Source organism: Perca fluviatilis, chromosome 15 (genome assembly GCF_010015445.1).
Source record: "Perca fluviatilis chromosome 15, GENO_Pfluv_1.0, whole genome shotgun sequence".
In the NCBI taxonomy this organism is placed as follows: Eukaryota; Metazoa; Chordata; class Actinopteri; order Perciformes; family Percidae; genus Perca; species Perca fluviatilis.
In genome coordinates, this window is record NC_053126.1 from 33,274,212 (window position 1) to 33,283,020 (window position 8,809).

The window sequence follows — 8,809 nt, forward strand, 5'->3', positions numbered from 1 at the left end:
TCTCTAGCTTCGGAGGGCTAGCAGGCCTGGTAGCTGGACAGTCCGGTACACTATTCAGGCAGGTTTCCACAACAACAAAAACACGGGCAGTCTCTGAACTCACGTTTGGAGTGTCGTTGAAGTTGGATGTAGTCCAGTTTGTGGTCTAAATGAGCCGGACACTTGCAAGCAGGATCCGGAAAGTTCAGCTAACGCATACTAGCATTGGTGTAGCTAAACACGGAGTATAAACACAGCCGTGAATTAGCGTGGAATGTCGAATGGTCGGCATTTTACAGGCACAAGCTCCACCAGCAGTTAGCAGTAGCTAGTTGGATTTTATTTCTACACCAGTCCGTTTAACACAGCCCACCTCCACGGGCGGGCGAGCAGCCTGGTAGCTGGATAGTCCCGGTTCCGGTACACTGTTGTTCAGGCATGTTTCCACAACAACAAAAACACAGCAGGAGTTTCGTTGAAGGAGGATGTAGTCCAGCTTGTTGTTTAATGAGCAGACACTTGCAAGCAGGATGGCTGGGACAGGTGGACAGCTAGCGTTAGCTTTCCACCTAGCCGATGAGGATGTCCCGCGGCTACAGCGGCATTGGCGGCGCGACACCGCTGGTCTCCGTGCAGGCGATGCTCGCGTAGTGTGCGCGAATATTGCGTCTGTAATAACGTTTCCTCCATATTCTCCGATCTGTACCGATGTATCCCGGTGGTACACACGCCGGTAGTTTGAATGCAGATAATTGTTGTAAATGTTTTCTGCTGAAAACCGAAAGCCTGTTTAGCGAAGATTCAAGATGGCTGACAGTCGTTTTCATTCGGAATACCTCGGCCAGACTCGGCAGTCCAACCCCCTGTGGGTGTGTTGAAAACATACAGAAGTAGATCCTACTACTGGCTGTAGTCCTTTGCCTCTGGCCCAAAAATCTTCCAATGACGCAAAAATCGTCATTTTACGTCATCGGAAGATTTTTTCCAGGCCCCAAATGCAGAAATCTCTCGTCTCAGGGGGACATGAGGGAGGCACGGTCATTCAGAAATACTATCGGGTTTCTACTGATACAAAGCTGAATGCTAAATCGGTGAAGTATCCCTTTAAACTGACCGTTGTTGATCTGAGATTCAGCAGCTGTAGACTATTTCTCGCATAAAATGTTTTCAGTAAACAAATTTTGGTGAACGACATTTTGTAAAATAAGGGAAAGTTTTCCAAACGAGCCGCCGTGTTGGTCTGTTTTAAAATCCGGGAGCAACCAGCCCCGATCACGTTGAACCATAGTGGTGGTAGGAGAGGGAAGCCCATTTTCTTAGCTTGTCAGCGGTCATTGAGAGAAACTGTTAACTGATGGTTCTTGTCCACAGTGGCGTTTTTTCACGGAAGGGATCAGAACCAGAGCCGTTCAAAAAGTGGGGCAGAAAGAGCTCAGATTGAACGGATTAAATGATCAAATATAAAGGATTACGTCATTTAATCACACATTATATTCGATAAATATGGTATTTTTATTAATCTCAAATGAAAAGCCGTAAAGTTTGTATATTTACCCCAAAGTCTACTCATGAGTTAGACAGACAGACAACAACTTTATCAATATATGGAAGGGATTTATTAATCAGATAATCAGATAATCAGAAGAAGAGAGTACAACAACACAACTATAACTAAGGCAGCAGAAATGAATGAGATATGAACACAGACTACCTGTTGAAGTCAAACTATTAATGATGGGAAATGATTTGAAAAGCTACGAGAAAAATGGAAAACTAATGAATGAATTTGAACTGAATTTAAGCTGACTCAGCAGAAGACTTAGAATGAGACATCAACTTGAAATCAATCAGCATGTTTGATCTAGCCTACTTCTGTCAGGTTGGTCTCTCTCGTCTCTGATGGCGGCTCACAGAAAGAGCAAAGGTTTGGTCCTCTGACGATCCGTGTCCACCTGCAGGAGGAATCAACAAGCCACGTCCTCACTGGCCATCCAAGGAGACACCAACATTTATTTGGATCCTGTTTGAATTGAGCCATGAATTACACATATTATGTTTGTCAGTTTAAAAGATAACTTAGCAAGTCAAGAAACCCTCAGTTTGTCATAAAACTGTTCAAGTATCAGACTGTGAAAATACGTCATCATCATCACCCTCGGCCTTGTCAACGAGAGAGGAGGTGGAACCTCTCATGATGCCGCTGGCTCAGGAGGAAGCGCCCTGAAGGAGGAGGAGGCAGACGGAGAGTCAGCATCTACTGGAGGAATCAACTATTCTAAAAAGTGATTCAATTTCAATTCAATTCAATTTTATTTATAGTATCAAATCATAACAAGAGTTATCTCGAGACACTTTACAGATAATTTACAAAGCCCCAACAGTTGTAATACTAATTCTATTTCCCCCAAGAGCAAGCAATGCGACAGTGGTGAGGAAAAACTCCCTATTAAGAAACCTCGGACAGACCCAGGCTCTTGGTATGCGGTGTCTGACGGTGTCTGTTGGGGATGCGATGAACAGTGGCAATAATAGTCACTTTAAAGATAAGGAATAGTGACTTCAAATGGTAGTCGTGGTAGTTCATGTCATATCAGGGCGCTGCAGGGCGCTGCAGGGCATTACAGGATGTAGCGCGGCACAGCAGAGCATGGATGGACGTAACAGGAAGCTGCAGGGTTCAGCAGGACGCAGCATGACACTGTAGGGTACCGCAGTGCTTGGTAGGGAGTGCAGCAGGACCACGGCGACAGCTGCAACCAAGATCTTGGTGCCAATGTACTCCAAGGTAATAAGCTGGCTGAGAAAAAAATCAAAGCACAAGGACTCCGGGGAGTAAACTCCTCAGAGCCAGGTTAGTAACAAGCATCCCGTAGGACGGGATGCACACAAATGGAAAGTGAGAGGAGAGAGCAGTCAAAGGAAAGAGAGGAGAGGAGAGAGCAGTCAAAGGAAGGAAGGAAGGATGGAAGTCCCCCGGCAGTCTAAAACTATAATAGCATAACTAAGAGCATAACTAAGAGAGACAGGCAGATTAATTTGTTTAAATCACTTCTTTAACTGCATAGTGGATGGACCTGGGAGAATGTGCTGAAAATAATGCAACATTATGTTATTCTAATATGGTTATGATATCACATTTATTAGTCATGTCGACAATGTTTTAATTTTGACATATCATGGAGACAGTTGAAGGATATACTTTATTGTCCCCACATCTAACACTTGACATATTGTTTTATCATACAGCTGACATTTACTTTCAATAAAAAAACATCATAAACAAAGTGATATGTAGCCAGACTGAAGCACATCACACAGCCACAATCTATTGCTCATCTTTCACAAACAACAGCAAGAGCAACCTACACACAGCCCTATATGCATTATATCATGATGCTATTGCACAACCCCTGCAGCCTCAAGCAACATTATTTAAAGTTTTAATTGAGGTAGGTCCAAATTAGGCCTATAGTTTAGAAATATGTAGTTTGCATTGGGGTACCCTATATCTTCTGCCAGAGAAGAGCTCATTGGCATGGAGAATAAAGATAGATCAGACCATATTGTCTGTGCTTGCCTGGAGAGACAGTCACTTGACAAGCAAGCTTTAAATGAGATGTTTTTAGATATTGCCATGCTTTCTGACATATGCATATGCTCTGCAATGCAGCATTGTATGACAAAACCTTTGAGTGGCCTGCCATGCAGCCTTGTATGACATTCACCGTGAGTGTCTGCTCTAAATGATAACACACACTTTGAACACGGGCCTTCCAGCCAGGTGTTGTCCATATGAACACCAAGGTGCCTATATGTACACATATACACATGCAAAGCTATATACATCTTACTTTGTGAACAAAATACTGTTGCTGGTGACAAAACCACTGATTATATATATGTACATTAAAGCGATACTGGCGTTAAAGACCCGCTGATCGCTGTCCGATTCTCTGATATGGATGCCCACATTGCATTGTGGGATATAGGCTTCGAATGCGCCCTGCTCAGACAATCCAGTCTCACGGCTGCAACCCAGTCTCACGGCAGTTTGTGTAAATGTCAACGTTATTCTTAACCTATTGATACGTATTCACGGAGACGTTTTTCTCGTTTTTTACGTGTAAATGTGACGTTATTTTTCTCGTGTTCACAGAGACGTTTTTCTCGTTTTTTATGTGTAAATGTCACGTTATTTTTCTCGTTTTTTACGTGTAAATGTCAAAGGGAAAGGACGCCGAGAGGCGGCCGAAAAGGACGCTCCATAAGCCGGGAGGCGCCCGCGAGGCGGCCTGCGAGGCGGCCCGCGAGGCAGCTCGCTGGGGACGCGCTGGATGAGGTGGCCGAAAAGGATGCTGCATAAGCCAGGAGGCACCCGCGAGGCGGCCCGCTCGGGAGGCGACACAAAAACGGGATGGCGGAGGTTGGGTTTAGGAAAAACCTTACGGGGAATGGGCGCCTTAAATGCCGGGATGGCGGAGGTCGGGTTTAGGAAAAACCTTACGGGGAAAGGGCGCCTTAAACGCCGGAAGACGCGCCACAGTAACACACGGGACAAAACGCCAAAAAAAGCACCACACACGGGACGCGATCCCCGCTCGCCTGGGTGAAAGTCCTGTGTTGTTTGACCCATCCACCACCCCGACCAACCTCCCTACGCAGATTTTCGGCTTTTTATATTACTCCCTACCATTTTCGTGCTGTGGCCACAAATTATGCTTCCCATTGAAATACATTACTTCACATTTTCGTGTTGTCCGCCATGTAAAAACCGACAAAAATGTCTCCGTGAACACGTATCAATAGATTACAATAACGTCACATTTACACAAACTGCCGTGAGACTGGGCTGGCTCAGATCACATCGTATGTTTTACAGCATACTGTAATATTTCACCGGTAATAAGACCAAAATAATATTATTAAAATAAAGAAATTAATACCATGATAACACCTAAATAAATGTTGATAGATGTAGCATTATAGTTTAAAAAATATCAATAAACAACAAAGCAATCCAGCTTCTCTGGCCCAAATAGACAGAAATAACAACTTTAAAAAAAATACATATAAACAAAACAGCAGTTATTGGGGTAAAAATACTAAAACTGCCACAGATTTAGAGTTAAGGGGCCGTGTTTTTTCTTTTGTTCATATCCAACAGTGAGGGATTAACATGAATGTCTACCTGACGGACCCCCACTTCGAAAACCAACATAAAAGGTACACCTCTTTCGTTGAAACTTTACTCCAGGTTTCCTAGACCATGCATCAGACATTTGACGAGTAGGGTCACTGTGTTATTCTGTTTTAGGTCGTACGGACGTTTCATAAATGAGGGCCATTGTGAATAAGGTCCAGAGGCTATTGTATATGATACACAGATATGGTACACTATATTACATGATATACTACAGTGTGATAAGTATACAGTACACAGTTATATTGCAGAGCCAATCCCTATTGGAATTTAACCAAGGAACTGCAGGGCTGCTTCCAAAATTAGTACACAACTCTTTTCAGTTTGCTATCCTCAACTTTGTAGACATTTGTGTCCAAGGTCAAGGAAATCAGAGTATGGCTTACAGTCGTTTTGAGCGCAGTCACAGCCACAGCAGACCAGATTAAATCATATCAGACTAATCCAACTAGTCACGAAAATGCAGCACAGTTTTTCAGTTTCATATTATGAACAGACTTTTTTTGTAACACGGCGATTAGCAAGCATGATCTGTTTGTGATGGTAGGGATGATCGGTGGGGACTGAAAGAAGACCTTTTTTTTTTTTCTAAACAAAATATATGGTGAGTGTAAAGGTTCATTATTGACCTTGTATATGAATGCTTTTTTTTGTTTTGGTTGCTAATCAAACTATTATAATGGGTTGTTGTTGGTATTTGTGTGATTGTATGTCTGTAAGAGGAATCTGTAGGAATGTAAAATGCTCCAGTCTTATTTCTTTTCTAAGAAAAGAAAGACAAAAGGCTTTATTTGGCATTTTAGTTAACACATGGAGTCAACATGTGATTTGGACGTGTGACAAATGTGTTTGGATATTGCAAAGGACAGCAGACATTTAGCAGCAGACATTTATGATCTTTGTTCTTGTCCATTTGTAAGCAGCCTTGGATGTTTACAGAAAATATATGTGTTCTTTACCACGGCTATTAGCAACAAGTATTAGAGAAATCAGAGAACAGTTACACATTTTTGGATTGATATTTGAGGAGCAACTCAAGATGGCAGAGTAATGACACCTGGTGTTCAGTACTTCTAATTACACAATCATATTCTCAGATGCATATGTAAATTTGATCATTTAAAATAAAGCAATTTTTAGCTGTATTATCAAATTTATACTGATTCCACTAATCTCTGGCCCCATCTTTTTTAATATCAACAATAAGTTTGGATCAATATAATGCTGTTATGCAATATAAGTCTGACATAAGAAAACATGACATACAAATTGTTTTAGCATCTTTATTCATATTATCAGAAATTACAAAATAACACGCAACTCATCATCAAAAAATGGAACTGTGACATTCCTGATGCTGTAATTGCTGTATTTGAACTGCAGGGGGCAATGTGTAATTACATTTATAACAGAAAGAAAAAGGAAACGTCTCCTTATTCACCCTCAGAAAAGACATTCACTGGACCAAGGAAATAAAGAGAAATATTTAATTTACGTGTTTTTTTGTCTTGCATTTTTTTTCCATTAAGAGTCAGTTTGAAAAAAATTAAAATGATTGAAGATCAGAATCAAAGCAACCTCTCAAAAAAAGTGTGAGTATTATTATTAGCATCACCAGTAGCCCATTTTCTCATTGTCTAATGTTCTAAACTTTGCATATACTTCTAATATATCATATTTTCATCTGGATATCTATCCTGTTTTCTCACAATTACTCCTTTATTGCCTTTACAAAAAATATCCCAGACGCGTCATGATGGCTAACCTTCATGTACTCAGGCAATGTGTAAACCTCCAGCCTGATCAGGGTTGTGCCGTTCTCCTTCAAACTAGCACAGACCTGGGCCGCATTCACTGGGACCGTAGGGATCTTTACCCCAGGCGCCCCAAAATAGTAACTCATTCCCAGAGTCTGGCGGAGCAGCAGCCGCGGAGCCACCCGCAGGAGCCGGCCCCCCAATGTGGCCCAGGGCCCTGGTGAAGGCAGCCAGGTCAGGGCTGGCACTCTCCAAACAGTAGCAGGACACAAGACAGTCAGCCCCTGCTGAAGGAAGGACATCAAAGGCCACAGGCTGAGGGCGGTGCACGTCAACGTGGACAATGTCCATGATGACATGACGTAGCTTGGCAGCCTTCTCTGTCCATGCTGAGGGCCTGTTAGAGACAATTATTCACCAAATTAGAGAAAAACAGCTATTGTAAATGCACACAGCATTGATCTGCATATCTCAAGTCTTATAGGGATCTGGTCTTACGGTCGTCCCTCCAGCTTGCAGACGTGCTGCAGGTATGGTGTCCAGTCCATGCTGCAGCCTCCCTCGTCCTGGAACCAGCTCCTCAGCTCCTTCCTGTTGACCTCCAAGAAATCTGTGAGGAGCACCTTGTTGAAAACCTCACAGCCACTCATCACCTGGTACAAGGTGGGACCAGAACCTATGTCCACCAGCAGCTCACCACTCACATCACCTGGAAAGGTAAGAGAGAGGAGAAGTAAGACTCTGAGAAAGAGCTAATTGAGAGTTCTTTACCAAAATGCCTTGATTAATATGCAGCTTCTATTCAGATATCTCAACAGAGTTATTGTATGATCATAGCTTCTCAATATTAATGAAATAAAAATTATTTTAGGGAAGAGTGCTTGGATTATGAAGAAAGATTGCAAAGAGGAAGAGAAAGCATAGGCAAATGTTTTATCTGAAAACTTCAAAAGGTATCTGGTATTAGCATCTTTGTCCTTTATTCTATTTTATCACCTTAATTCTTCAACAATTTCATTAAAGTTACATAAAAAATATCCTTCACACTGTTACAACTATGGACAGTGTCACATACTGTATTCTGGAACCACTTGTTGCACCAATTTGCTGAGATTATATCAAATTCAAAATAAATTATTATTCACCGACTTTTTTCAGAAAAAAGAGTGAGAATAACAGTGAAGAAACAAAGTGTTAGTCTCCAAAAATGCCCAACATCTGAAATATTTGCCTCTGACAGAAATTAAATTATTAGTGTTGAATTAAACATACACATATATTATTATGTGTATGTTTGACCTATGTGACCTATTTTAATAAACACCAGCAACATAAGAGATTATCATCATAATCAGGCAATATGTAACTCAATTTAAAAGCTTTTTATTGAGAATAAACTGTTTTTGGAATGAGGTTTACATGACCCATCACCTTGTCTCCTTACCTTCAGTGAAAGCTCTATGCAGGCATGCCAGTACCCACGGCAAAAGGTTGTCCTTTCTTTCCAAATCAGCCAGTGGTGGAGTGTAGGTATTCTGCAGATACGCTGCAGGATCAACTCCCTGCCAGATGGCTGCCATGGCCGCCACTCCATTCTCTGCTCCCTTTTCTTCCATCCTCCTGTTGTCTATGTGACTCTACCTAACACCTGTGTAATGGTCAGCCTTCAGGTACACCGTCAACCGCCTTATATACCTGTGTATATCTGGGTGTGTCTGTGTCATTTTGTGTGTGTCTGCTTTGGGCTACTCTGAGTTTCATGGGCGGAGATAGCAATTCTGTTTTTGGGCCAGTGTTGTACTCCGATAGTATTTGTTCTGTTCATGTTCCCTGCCCTGAGGCGCTGATACCATCAGATCAGGGGGGCTTCTTC

General features: G+C 42.2%; 1 pseudogene; it reads right to left on the reverse strand.

Moving 5' to 3' along the window:
• Positions 1–6,448: 6,448 nt before the first annotated feature.
• LOC120574298 lies at positions 6,449–8,583 on the reverse strand (annotated as a pseudogene).
• Between the last annotated feature and the right edge of the window lie 226 nt (positions 8,584–8,809).